Source organism: Myotis nattereri (assembly GCF_964212035.1).
Source record: "Myotis nattereri genome assembly, chromosome: 5".
NCBI classification, from domain to species: Eukaryota; Metazoa; Chordata; class Mammalia; order Chiroptera; family Vespertilionidae; genus Myotis; species Myotis nattereri.
In genome coordinates this window covers 50,200,206-50,215,627 of record NC_138080.1, presented here as the reverse complement: position 1 = coordinate 50,215,627, position 15,422 = coordinate 50,200,206, and positions in this window count along the sequence as shown.

Here is a 15,422-nt window from a genome sequence, read left to right as displayed (position 1 = left end):
GACAAAACTAGACTTAGAAGTACTAGCCTACAGGTTCCTAGGCAGTCCAGCTAACTCTAATCCTATTCAATTTTTTTAAAAGTGCTGTTCCAGAAAGAAGCCAGGTTCTACTAAATAGTTATATTACTTACAATATGGTTAGGAGACAATTTGCCTATTTCCTTTTTGAGGTAGAACTTAGTAGCAACAGTGAAAGCCAAAGAGTGATTCAAATAGCTAGTAAATTCGAGTTTGTGCTAACTCAGTGGTTCTCAACTTTGGCTGCACGTTAGAATCATCTGGGAATCTTTTTAAAATCCTGATTTCTGGGCCTCATCCTCCGGAAATTCTGTTTCTTTGTTACTAATGTTATAGCCCCACCCCATAACAAAGAAACAGAATTTTCGGAGGATGAGGCCCAGAAATCAGGATTTAAAAAAGATTCACAGGTGATTCTAACGTCCAGCCAAGGCTGAGAACCACTGTTAACTAAACATAATAAATTGGCAACCCCTTTCTTTGCACTCATAGAAAAGTAACTCTTTTCTGAACATAAGCAACCCATGACTTAGGAGTCATTCTGACTTACAAAGAAATCCCTCTTATAGGGAGAGAATATAGTGGGAAGTCTGAAACCTCTCTCTATTTAGAAACAAACTCCTTTGTTTTTCAAATTGTTACTCTGAAAAGCATCTGATATCTAGTCATATGCATATAATTGAGTTAACCAGTTAATTGTGCATTAGCTTCTTTTTTTTTATATATATTTTTTATTGATTTTTTACAGAGAGGAAGGGAGAGAGATAGAGAGTTAGAAACATCGATCAGCTGCCTCCTGCACATCTCCTACTGGGGAGTTGCCCGCAACCAAGGTACATGCCCTTTACCGGAATCGAACCTGGGACCTTTCAGTCCGCAAGCCGACACTCTATCCACTGAGCCAAACCGGTTTTGGCAAGCTTCTTTTCTTATTGATATGTGGATGAAACTCAGAATATGTTTCTTCCAGAGGAAATGTTACAAATGGTGGCCAGTTGTTTTAGAAATGTCTTAAATTAAAGTATACTGTTAACCAAATTAACTGTATTTCTGTGGATTAGCCTAGAATTTTTGTTGAATATGTCTAGTAATGGATGGATACTCAAAATGAACTTACAAAATTATATATATAATGCCATTTTAAAGTGGTTACATACTTTAGACAACATATTGGAAATCCCCTACTTGTGGGGATGCAGTCAAGTGGATGTTGGAGAATGCCTGGAATTCCCTCTTTGCCTGCTTTCCAGTCAGTGTCTGAGGTCCATTAGGAAATTTACTGAAGTTTGGTGAGAGTGAGAAACTGGCTGCTGTGGTGCTGCTGGCTCATTCTTTGGGCTGGCACTCTGATGAGTAATACTTTGATTCTCAGAAGGTATATCATTACATGTCTCTTGGGCCCTGCCTTACAGCTTCTTAGCCCCACCCCTTAGGGAATCCCTCAATCAGTGGGAATGGGTGGGCACTTCTGAGAGGCTTTCTGTAATTTCTCAGAAGGTCCAGGTGAGATGGAACCTCAGTTGCCATGGTGATGAACCCTGGAATCCTCTCACAAAGATAAAATTAGTTCATATTGGTTTAAATTAAATTGACTTAAGTAAACCTCGTTTCTGCCCTCATTACTTCTCAGATCCAGCTTATATTTAATAAATGGTTTTTTTTTATTGCTTAAAGTATTACAAAGGGCATGATATATGTGTCCTTTTTTCCCCCCCGCCCTTGACAGTCCCCTAGCCTCCCCTATCTCCCAGTGTCTTATGTCCATTGGTTATGCTTATATGCATGCATACAAGTCCTTTGGTTGATCTCTTTAATAAATGTTTTCTTTTACATACCTGGAAGTACCTTTTCTTGTACCATTTATTGGCCTGTAAAAGTTGGTCACATATAAGTTTGAAACAGAATACAACACATGCATGATTTATGTAAGCTAAATTGTTTTCTTGTGAAATTACTGTTAATGGGCTTTTTACCCCTGAAATATTGGATTGTTAGGGACGATGGCAAGTGTGAATGCAACAAGAGCCTATATATCCTAATAGGCAGTTTTTTAGGTGTGTGAGCAATGATTCTAACAATTATATTTTACAGAACACAACTGGAACAAAACTGAGGCAGTCTGGTAGGATATCTATCTATCTATCTCTCTATCTATCATCTATCTATCTATCTGTTATAATTGGAAGAGAGGAACAGCTATTTGTAGGTGATTCTGCTGCTGGAGGAGTACATAGTACACGAGTGGGATTCGTCCGTTGTTCGTGGGAGTGGAGTTCTTGGAGTTCTGCTGAAATAAGAATTTCCAGAACCCCATGGGCGAGTGAGAGGTGGTAGAAGACTGTATTGGCATGGAGTTACATTCCTCACTTTCTAATGTCCCATTTCCCCCAAGCTAGACCTGAAAGAGGGACAGCTGAGATGGCATCAACACTGTTAGTAGATGAGTTTCTAGCCACAGCAAAATTTTATGTCTCTGTTGCTCACCAAACAATATTAAATATTATTATTCAAACTCCCTGTCATATAATTTCTCTGATATTTTCTTTCCCTGTCTTAACTAACTAGCTTTTGATAAATCACAAATCACTATTTAAATATTAAGTAGTTATTACTTTGTGTTATAAAATAAAATTTCTGACCTTCTGTGGAGAGTAAAATATGATTGGTTTCCAATCCAATTAGTCTTAAGGGTCTGTGTGTCAGTAAACTTTGGTAAAAGGACTCTGATGGAGGCGGAGCTCCCTGGAGCTCCCTTATGGCTTTAACCTTCATTCATAAAAATCATAGGCTCCCTGAACTCATGTCCCTCCGATATTAGCAGTAACAAAAACAATTATTGTTCATTTAGATGTTTCTGGTGTGCAATACATTGTTGTTTTCTTCTAACAGGGAAATAGACAGTAGGGACTTGGCCATTTTAAAAGAAAATTGAACTCTTGACCTGTGTTTGCAGGATTCCATGTTTCAAAGTCTGTGTATTTCTGAGAGAGAATCCTACACATAGCTGTCCATAGCTTTTAGTTATTATTCATTGCTCCTTAGAAAAGGCTTTCTATATAAGCCTTTTTTAAAATTTGCTCACCTACTTTATATTTTACTCCTGTATTCCAGGCCTACTTAAATGTAAACTACATGTGGTTTACTACCAGTCATGGGTTCAGGTATTTTCCACTGAGTATTTCTGTGTCTGTAAAATTCAGAGTTAGAAAACGCTCTCAGCTGTTATTATAAACACGTGTATGAAAATGGTCATTGCGATGGAAATTGTGGTTCCCATAGCAGGGAGAAGAGTGCAGAGGGCCGCTCACTGCACTGTCTCTCCAAGCACATTCAGGGACTCCCTGGGTCAGAATCTTTTAGAAGGGCTAATGAAATGCAGGACCTCATCTCAGGCCAACTCTTTGGGCGGAGCTGAGAAATCTAGTCACCAGCTCTCTGGGTGATGCATACAGGCAGTCATCCCGTTACGTTGGATTTGACACATGTCATTTCATGGTTACGTCGCCATCTCCCATTTATTTATAAAAAAAAAAAAGTTCTGTCATTTCGACGTATGTACATATGCGCTTTATGTTTTTTATTATTTATTTACCACAAGTAAAGGTCAGGAATTGTTATCTTTCTTTCAACTTTGTTTTACTGTTTCACTTCATTACTGCTGTGTATGCGCTCCACGTGAGTGACGTAGGTGCTTATGTAGGTGGGTTCCAACTTGGGGCGAAAATCGCCTTACGTCGCGCTGTAGGAACGGATCTCCGACGCAACCCGAGGACCTACTGCATTCACAGTGAGCCACAATGTTGTAGAATGCTGTTTGAATAAAGCCTGTTTCTGTTGGAGTATGAACACATATAACAGATGTACAATGGTATTTTATTTTCTCTCTCTCTCTCTCTCTTTTTTTTTTTTTTTTGTTCAAGCAGTTCTCTCTCAAACCATTTTAAAGCGCAGAAATAACAGAGACGTAAAGATCTCCAAATACCAGGAATGTTTGCTATGGATTCTTTGGAGACTAAGGCTTCCCCTTCTTCACTCAACAGGGGGCAGATGCCTGAGAAGCCATTTTGCCCCAGGAAGTATTACAAGTAGCTACCTGCTGTGTTAAACAGATTGCAAAACCTAGAGAAAAAGAACAGATTTTTTTTTCCTAGTGGATAAAACTAGAAGCTTTTGTCTTGCAGAGAAAGCCAGTGGAAGGCAAGCCAGTGGCTCGGTGGGTCACAAAGTCTTCACTGTGATGCTCTTAATGATCATGCAAGGACAGTTAATGACATGAGCTGGGGCAAGCATTGCTGAAACAGGTGCCTAATACCTGCCTGGTGTGCTCATTTCTTGGAATGGTCCTGTGGGTCGTGCTCACATTGGCTACTAAAATATGACACTCTCTGATATAATGCCATTTTTAATTTTAAAAATATCAGTGGTTCGCATAGTTTGGTACAAATCATATCACCTATAGAACTGCTAAAAGTCTAAATTCTGGGCCCCACTCTCAGGGATTCCTACAGTTTATTTATTTTTATTTTTTAAATATATTTTTATTGATTTCTGAGAGGGAAGGGGAGGGAGAGAGAGAGAGAAACATCAATGATTAGAGAGAATCATTGATCAGCTGCCTCCTGCACCTTCCTACTGGAGATAAAGCCCACAACCCAAGCATGTGCCCTGACTGACCAGAATTGAACTGTGACCTCCTGGTTCATAGGTCAATACTCAACCACTGAGCAACACTGGCGTGCTGGGATTCCTACAGTTGAAATGAGAACAACAGTCTGTCATTTTCTTAGTGACCTGTGTTTCCCAGAGAGATGGACTTACAGGTGTTAGCTAAATGTAAACACATAGGTTATAGCACTATCAGTTCTTATGAGGATAATTTAAAAAATAGACATTGTTACAGCAAATACCTCACTGCTATAAAAAAATAAGGTCTAGACGATGCCTCATGTATTTCATACCATAGACAGTATGCTGAAATTGCAGCATAGAAATAATTTGAATATTCCATTGCATATGCAGTTGGTTAAATTGTATATTCACCTTATTATAATAGAACTAGAGGCCTGGTGCATGAATGCACCAGTGGGGTCCCTCGGCCTGGCCTGCGGGATTGGGCCCAAACTGGCTCTCCGACATCCCCTCAGGGTCCTGGATTTCAAGAGGGTACAGGCCAGGCCAAGGGACCCCACTGGTGCACGATCAGAGCTGGGGAGGGACATGGGAGGTTGGCCAGCTGGGGAGGGACCGCCGGAGGGCTCCAGAGCATGTCCAGCCCATCTCACTCAGTACTGATAGGCCAGACCCCAGCAGCAAACTAACCTACCAGTCAGAGCGTCTTCCCCCTGGTGGTCAGTGCACATCTTAGCGAGCAGTTGAGTGGCCTTATTATGCTTTGATTGGTTGAACAGACAACTGGACAACCGGACAGTTAGCATATTAGGCTTTTATTATATAGGATTATACAGGATATGGACTACAGGTGTCATGGTTTACTGACTGCATATCAGGAGTAAGGTCTTCAGATGAGCTTGATTGTCCATCATACACTTTTGAAAATGTTTCTTTTCAACAGAGGAAGCAGCTAAGGGATCTCTCTTGGCATGTGGCAGAAGTAGTAACCTAATTGAAGGGTCTCACTTCCGACAGACCTGCTGGTTTGTTTAGAGCTTTTAAATGTATCAGATAACAATACTGAAAACAGTGGCAACCGAGGGGAAGAGTGAATCCTTCCAGAACATCACTTCATGAATAGAGCATTATCGGAATGACCACATACACAATGACACACCTCACTGGCGCTGATAGAGAGCATTAAGGCAGGATGCGAATGTCCACATTTCCCCATCATTCTGTAACAGCTGGGTGCAGAGGAGTAGAATTGCTTTTTTATTAAATACACGTATTGCACTAGCAATGTTTGCTTGGAATCTCCGAGAGAAAACAAAGGGTTATTTTTGTAATTTAAGGTTCGGTTTTCTGGAGTAATTAGAGAAACTCCTTTCTTAAATGGATTCAGATATTAGAATATATTAGCATATCTTCCTCCAAATATTTTGAAGAAAATGCCACTGCTATAAAAATACATGGAAAGAGCTAAGTGACCTTTGGAGCTTTTTTCAGAACATTTCTGTGTTGTTGTTTTTTTAAATATCCTGTTGCCAAATGTCTAAAAGCCAATGCTTAAGCAATAATTACTCAATAGCATTTCCTGTCTCCTGCACAACGATGAGCTTGTTTTAATAGCCAGAATATAGATGTCAATTTCTTGGGATGATATTAATAATATTCATCTAATTATAGCTTTTTTTACCACTTGATGATCTTATTCACTGACTTCCTTCCTTAACGATGTCTGCTTAAATGATAAACTACTTAAATTAACCAGGCCCAGCACTTTCCATTTACCAAGAGTACCATCAGCTTACACTTCCTTTTCACTCTATGTCCCCAAAGGAAAAACGATGTGGAAAACATCATTTACTTTTGTAAAATTAATTTCAGCTATTCCATTTAGGAAGTCTCATTTTGAAATTCTTGCTCTTCTGTTTCTTATCTCAGTTTTTTCTTAAACCCAGCCAAGGTCTCTTTTGTCTTCTAATTCTTTCTCTGGTGCAAAGATCCAATGTTCCTTGGCCAGTGACTTGTTAGCATTTATGCGCCTCAACCACATTGGCCATCCCCAGACTGTCCGCTTAGGACCTCTGTCTATAGTCATGTGCTCCTCCATGACAGGAATAGGTTCTCAGAAATGCATCCTTAGGCGATTTTGTTGTGCAGACATTTTAGCATGCACTCACGCAAACCTAGGTGCTATAGCGCGCTACTGTAACTGGATGGGCTATGCTTTTATATGACTGGCAGCGCAGTAGGTTTGCTTACACCAGCATCACCACAAACACATGAGCAATGCATTGCTCTACCGTAGCCACAGCATCACTAGGCTATACGAATTTTTTAGCTGCATTATAACCTTGTGGGACTGCTGTCTTATATGGGTTCCATTGTTACCTGGAGGGTTATGTGGTCCTTTGTTAACTGAAAGATTGTTATGTGGCACATGACTGTATTTCTAGTCATTCTGAGAGATCATGAAGGCTCCCAGCAAGCATCAAAGTCTTCACTGCCCCTCTGGCTCACAGTCCAAGGAGCAGACATTCCCTAGCAGAGGAGGCTCCAGAAGGTCTGCTGTGACTCACATCTGGAGTTCTAGTTGTATGGACTGGGGATGGACTGACTGTTGTAAGCTCAACATTGTTGTGGGAGAAATTGTCATGTCTTCCTAGGGAGTGGTTCATATTCTATTTATTCAGAAAAATTGCCAGAGTGTGATTTCTGCAGTCTTTCCCTCTCTTTCATATGATTCTCACCTTGCCACCTGTCACTGATTATTAGGGATTTACAGAATCTGGGACAGTCTGAAACCCTTCCATGATCCCTTCCAGAAAATGGATGTTTCCTTTTTCTTCTGAAGTTTTGGGGGAAAAATATTTCTCAACTATCTATTGTATACATTTAATATCTAACTGAAGGTTTATTTTTGTCAGTGTTGGGGAGGAGAGAGAAATTTTGTTTTAGTTTTTATCAATCACAAGATTTTTACTGATTGATATTTAATAGTTAAGATAAATTAGTAACTCATTAATTTAGAATTTTTTTTTATTGATTTCAGAGAGGAAGGGAGAGGGAGGAAGAGATAGAAACATCAAGGATGAGAGAGAATCATTGATTGGCTGCCTCCTGCACGCCCCCTACTGTGGGTCGAGCCTGCAACGTGGGCACATGACCCTGACTGGAATCGAACCCAGGACCCTTCAGTCCACAGGCCGACGTTCTATCCACTGAGCCAAACAAGCTAAGGCCTCACATTCATGTTTACAATGCCCCTGCCACTATAGGATTCTGACTTGCTTCTGGATTGAATATTGTTTGGACTATACTCAGAATTGTCCTCCTAAGTGTATTTTATTACATTGTAATTTTTAAAATTGGCATTTCTTATATGTCTTATGTAGATGTGGTAGCCTGAATAATGTCCCCCCAACCCCCTATTTCCTAATTCCCAGAACCTGTGAATGTTACTTTATATGGCAACGGGGACTTTGCAGACATGATTAAGTTAAGGATCAGCAGAAAGGGGAGATTATCCTGGATTATCTGGGTTGGCCGATACTAGTATCACAACAATCCTCATAGGAGGAGACAGGAGGAACTGGAGTTAGAGAAAGAGATGCAGTTCAGAAGCAGAGGCTGAAGTGACATGCTTTGAAGATGGAAGAAAAGGCTGCAAGCCAGGGAATGTAGGTGGCCCCTGGAAGCTGAAAATGGCAAGAAAACAGGTTGTGTCCTCAGAGCCTCCAGAATCAGCAGTCCTGCCAACACCTCAGCTGTAGCCAGTGGAACTGATTTTGGATTTCTGACATTCAGAACTATGAGATAATATATTTGTGTTACTGTAAGCCACTAAATTTATGGTAAATATTATAGCAAAAAAAGGACAGTAATACAGTCAGTATGGGAGCGTTAGATTGCCTCTCCTTAATGTCCACAGGCAATTCTTTACTGTACTTTGGTATGATTTGGAACTTGATTGGCAGACATTATTTTAAAACAGAGAATCTTGCTCAGCCGGTGTGGCTCAGTGGTTGAGCACTGACCTATGAACTGGGAGGTCACGGATCGATTCTGGTCAGGGCACATACCCGGGTTGTGGGCTCGATTCACAGTATGGGGCATGCAGGAGCTAGCCAATCAGTGATTCTTTCTCATTATTGATGTTTCTATCTCTCTCTCCCTCTCCCTTCCTCTCTGAAATCAAATATATATATATTTATATGGCATAGAATCTTTGCACAGTAAGGCAGTTTATATATCTACAGTACCATGATAATAAAAGTAATACTACCCATTTTCTAGGATTATTAAAATACTAGAGGCTTGGTGCACAAAATTTGTGCACTTGGGGGGGGCGTGTCCTTCAGCCTGGCTTGCGCCCTCTTGCAGTCCGGGAGCCCTCAGGGATGTCCGACTGCCACAGAGGCAAGAGAGGCTCCCGCCACCACCACTGCACTCGTCAGCAGTGAGCCCAGCTTTTGGCTGAACAGTGCTCCCCCTTTGGGAGCGCACTGACCACCAGGGGGCAGCTTCTGCATTAAGCATCTGCCCTCTGGTGGTCAGTGCGCATCATAGCGACTGGTCGTTTCACCATTCGGTCAATTTTCATATTAGGCCTTTTATTATATAGGATGTTTGTTTGTTTAAATATGTGTGTGCTTATAAACATGGATATTTTAAATGCATTATAAAGATTATAATTTCATCTTACAGCTCTGAGAAATATGTGCTATTGTCCTAATTTTCTAATGAAGAAATCAAAGTTTAGTTGACAAAAAATTATTCAATTTCTAAATAATAGAGTTGAAATTCCAGCTATGGTGTTTCTGACTTTAATAGCCAAATATTTATTAACCACCATATTGTATTGTCTTTTGTATGTTTGACATTTCTTGAAACATTTTGAACAAAATAACTTTGAAATGTCATCATTGTATGTGATTTTCCTGTTTTATCTCAAATGCTACAGAAATATTTTTCCATTTTTTCTCCTTTTTTTGTCCCTTCACATTTTGTTCTTGTACAGGTAACTGCTATGTACTGATAAAACCTCCAGGTACGGGTGCATGTTGAAACTTCATGGTCCATGCGCAGAAGTCGGTTTTTGTTCTGGGCGAGTCTATTTTGAAGAAGTACTGTTGATATTTGGCTCTGTTGACTAATGAGTTTGCCGACCACTGGCCTAGTACAATGAACTCTTTTTAGGCACTAGATTAATTTTTAGAGGAGGCACACATAATAAGAAGTTAAATGTGAACTTGTGGAGGTGGGGGCGGGGGGACGGGCGGGGGGGGGGAGGGGCAGATCTGTGTTGGTACCTGACCTTAGGTTGATTGCCAGAATTGATTCAGAAGCTCTAACAGGGAGAGGGCTTCCCTTTCTCCCACCATCATTCCACTTCATTCCGAGTACACAGTACAATCCCTGTGCTGGGAAGGGTAAACCTTGTCCAGATGGATGAGGTGTACAAAAACTATACTTACTGTTGGAGCCTCAGAGCAGATTGTTTCTCATAAACTAAGTATCCTCAGTAGAATATAAGAGGCTGTAAGACAGGCAGGTTGTCCACCTTATTCATTGTGGTATCTCCAATGTCACAGACCAAGAGATTATATATTTGTTTAGGTAAGAATCATACCTCCGATTTCCCTTGCTTTGTTTCATAGTGCTTGCTTGTTATAATCATTAATATATTCCCTGGCCATAGTTTTGCTTCTCTCTAGAAATGATATTTTTATTAACTCCCATGTCCCCATGGAGTTGAGAGCCCCATGGCTCTAAGCCTTCCCAGACAGAAGAGTGTCAGTACGTTCTCTTCTATATAGAAGGACCCAAGAAAGCAATGTCTCCTTATAAACACGTTTTATATATCTGTGTCTTTAGCTCTTTCAGATCATGGAAACACACCATGAAATTTAAAAGAAGTTGGGATTAGACAAATCCCAACTTTAATGTAGGAAGTGATTTCTTGTTCTTGTAAGTAAATACTTTAACTAAGTAAAGATTATCCCTCTATTCTTCATTTCTAATTGCAATGAATCCAGTGGGGACTCTCCCTCCTTTCTCCAAAATAAAGCCAGTTTATAAATCAGCACCAGCTGAAGTACAGTCTGGGCTGCTGGGAAAGCTCTCTACTTTTAAGTAAGGCTGATCTGCAAAGAAAGTCAGGCAGACTCTCTTGATGCCATTTATTGGGCAAAAATGTCTAGATTTTTATCTCTTCTTTTTCCACCTGCTTCTGGAAAATTATCAGAATTATCAGATTACCACTCCCCCATATCCTTATAGGCAAGTGTTCAATTCTCTTTCATTTAATCTGGTTTATTATTTCATTCTTCCTTCCCTCCCTTTTCAACACTATTTAAAAATGTAATAGGATGGTGGATAATGCTAACTTCTTAGGCACTGTGTATCGAAAAAATGAATATATAGCATAAGTTGTATTAAATGCCATGAACACAGACATTTTCTATTCACCTTTATTAGCTCTAAAATACTTTTTTCCCATTTTGTCCCTTCCAGCATCTCAGTTCTTGCTTCCAGTTTGCCCTTCCGTCTCTAAAGTAATGCTTTTTTGAAGTGCTGTAACTTCCCAGGGACTGCAGAACTCATAGTGAACCATTCTCCTTCATACTGCTCTCCAGTATGCAGAAATAGAGATTTTCATCATACATTTCATTTCGTTTTGATTCTTCTAAGGGAAAATGGCAGCACAGTGGAGATACAAGAACCAAATAATTAACCTACTTTGGGAAATGGGATACACTGCCTTTTATCAGTATGATAACTTAAAGAAAACAAAAAATAGCTAAGAACAGGCAAAGGAAATATATTCAACATCATTCATTAGCATGATGGAAGATACAGCAGGCCCCTTGGAAGAGTGGGATGATAGAGCACAACATCTGGCCCCTTTGCCTAAAAGAGACATTCGTTTGTGGCAGAGAAAAGAACTTACCTGATTCTTCATTATTCTAGCTCTGGGCCATTTCTCAGCTGTGCAAATCACCAGGAGTAGTTCTTGCTCAGTTGTTTTTAGCAGGACAGCTAGAAATAAAGTCTCGAATAATGCAAAGTGATGGATTAAATAAAAGTAACGATATTTGAAAGAGGTTTTCCAGAACTGCATGCCATTTTTCCATTAAGTTTACTCCCAAATCAAGCTGTTTCTCCAGTTTATTATGTATTCTTCATTTATTCATTCAATAAATGTTGAGCACCTAGTGTGTACCAGACTTAGTTCAAAGAATACGGGAAATGTCAGTGAATAAGCAAAGGTCCACTTCTTCCCAACACACTCACCTGGAGGGTAATCCCAGTTGTGAATGCCAAGACAGAATGAATTAAAAAAAATCTAGTATGGAAATGTGATTGCTAGTATATGAGTCTAAAAAAAAAAAATCAAGGATATTTTTTTAAGAATTTGAGAATTAAATTATTTTTTATTTATATTTTACTAGAGGCCTAGTGCACGAAATTTGTGCACTGGTGGTGGTGGTGGTGGGGTGTCCCTCAGCCCAGCCTGCACCCTTTCCAATCTGGGACCCCCCTCTCACAATCTGAGACTGCTGGCTCCCAACTGCTCAACTGCCTGCCTGATTGACCCTAACCGTTTCTGCCTGCCAGCCTGATTGACACCTAACTGCTCCCCTGCTGGCCCAATCGCCCCTAACTGCCCTCCCCTGCTGGTCTGGTCACCCCTAACTGCCCTTCTCTGCCAGCCTGGTCGCCCCCAACTGCCTTCCCCTGCCGGCCCAGTCATCCCCAACTACCCTCCCCTGCTGGCCATATTGTGACCACATGGGGGCGGCCATCTTATGTGAGGGCATGACAGTCAATTTGCATATTATCTCTTTATTATATAGGATTTTTTCTTAAACTGTGTAAAGAGGAATAGCCTTGACTCATTTAGGCATTATGAAAATCACTATAATGTATATGGCTGTTTATAAATCTTCATTCTTTCAACAAATTATTTTTCTTTTAAATATTTGTTGTTGAAAGTATTACATATGTCCCCTTTTCCCCCCCATTGACCCCTTCTAGCCTACACCCAGCCCCAGGCCTTCACCACCCTATTGTTTATATCCATGGGTTATACATATATGCGTACAAGTACTTTGGTTGATCTCTTTCCACCCACCCCACCCCTACTCTCCCTCTGTGATTCAACAAATTATTAGCACTAGTGCCAAGTACTGCTAAGTGCTGAAAAATAAAGCCATCTTTTTACATGATTCAGCACATCTCTGAAGAGAAAAGACTAAGCATTTTACAAGTCTGACTGTTTACCCTTAAGCATATGTACATATAATTATAGGCTTGTGGATGTCAGAATTTTTCAGGACCATTCATTACTGTACTAAAAATACCAAGAGGCAAAAGATGAGAACCAGGTCTCCAGGGCCTTTTGGCCTTGCTATTGGATGTGTCCTTTAAAACTAAATGTATGTGAACAATGTAATATAGATATGTGATATATAATATATATTATATACATACAATATATATTCTTAAAATGGACTGTAGAGAATCATAAAACATTTACTTTTTAAAAGTAAAACATTTGACTTCTGTATATTTATAGAATATAAAATTTTAGTTATCCAAATATTTCCTCTGCCTTTTTATTACTTGAGCTCAACTCCTAAGAGATGTTTTCTATATCCTATTATATTTAGGGCATTACTTTTTTAGGTCCACTTAGCTCATTTATTCAGAATTAATGAGAACAAAGTCTCAGCTCTGATACCCAAGGGACTGAACATTTGCCACTTCAGCTCTTAACCATAATGGTGAATTTGTCTCAGCATCAGTCAAAACACTGGCCTGCCACACCTTCAAAAAAGGGTGAGAAGTAAGTAGCTCTCATATTGATAACATTCACAAATGTTAGCCTTAAAGAAAATGCATCTTTATTATTTATTTATTTATTTTTATTGATTTCAGAGAGGAAGGGATAGAGGGAGAGAGATAGAAACATCAATGATGAGAGAGAATCATCGATCAGTTGCCACCTGCATGCCCCCTACTGGGGATCGAGCCCGCAACCCAGGCATGTGCCCCTGACTGGAATCAAACCCAGGACCCTTCACTCTGCAGGCCGATGCTCTATCCCCAGAGCCAAACCAGCCAGGGTGCAAATGCATCTTTAATACAAACATAAACAACTCCTACTGGGAGAGAAAGTGTTAGTGCTTCCAAGATGCATTATTTAAAAATAAGATATTTACTTTAAAAGGAAGTAAATTAAAAACACACACACACACACACACATCTGTCCTATAGCCCTTTGCTATCTATAATAATAAAAGCATAATATGTTAATTAGACCAGACAGTCGAACGACCTTCCGATCGTCATTCTGGACATACTTCCTTTTGGACGGTGGCAGTGACTAAGGGAGAGGCAGAGGCAGTTAGGTATGATCAGGCAGGTAGGTGAGTGGTTAGGGGTGATCAGGCAGGCAGGGGAGCAGTTAGGGGCGATCAGACAGGCAGAGTGGTTAGTGGTGGTCAGGCAGGCAGGCAGAGTGGTTGGGGTAATCAGACAGGCAGGTGAGTGGTTAGGGGTGATCAGGCAGGCAGGCAGAGGTGATTAGGGGCGATCAGATAGGCAGGCAGGCAGGTGAGCAGTTAAGAGCCAGCAGTCCCAGATTGCAAGAGGGATGTCTGACTGCCAGTTTAGGCCTGATCCTGGCAGTCGGACATCCCCCGAGGGGTCCCGGATTGGGAGAGGGTGCAGGCTGGACTGAGTGACCCCTCCCTCCCCCACTGTGCATGAATTATGTGCACCGGGCTTCTAGTGTATTATGAAATAAATGGAGTAAGGAAACTGGTTTGCATGAAAAAATGATGGTGGGGATCTCTGAGGCCTTTGAGGCAAATAGTTCATTTTACAATGGATATTGCATATTCTGTACATGCCCCAAGAAACAAAACCCTTGCTGGTTCATATTTCATTCTTTTTTTTTTAAATATATTTTTATTGATTTTTTACAGAGAGGAAGGGAGAGAGATAGAGAGAGTTAGAAACATCGATGAGAGAGAAACATCGATCAGCTGCCTCCTGCACATCCCCCACTGGGGATGTGCCCGCAACCCAGGTACATGCCCTTGACCGGAATCGAACCCGGGACCTCTCAGTCCGCAGGCTGACGCTCTATCCACTGAGCCAAACCGGTTTCGGCATATTTCATTCTTTTTGCATTTACCAAATACCGACGTTACCCTACTGTTAAAACACCACTTCCTGCTGTGTGTGAATATTCCTACGTGACATGGGCTCTCCTTCAGGCATATTGTCATTTTTCAGAACAGTCAATGTGGTTGTTTAGTCTCCCATTTATGAAGGAGACAGTACTTTCTTCCCCTTTGGTGGTCCAGTGGGAATGTCTTCCCTTTCACAGCTGTGAACCTTCTGCCTCAACATTTTATATTCATGAGTTTGATACTGATGTTGTCTCTCAGTAGAGCAAATTCAAGTTCATTAACTCCCATTGAACAACTAACTGTTCTTTCTACAACTACTTTTTTTAAGTAGAATCATAAAAGGTTTTTTTTATTGAAAATGCTATATAGTATACTAGGCTTGCTGATTGATTTGAAGAGAGACTATATATGTATATGTATACACAATTTGATAATATTTTCCTTTCATCTTATTTTTATTATGTAAAATCTGAAACACATACAGTAACAGAGAGGACACTAAAATGAACTCCCATGGCCAGTCTTGTTTCATCTTTTTTCCACATTCCTCCCATTCCCCCAGATTATATTGAAGGAAAACCC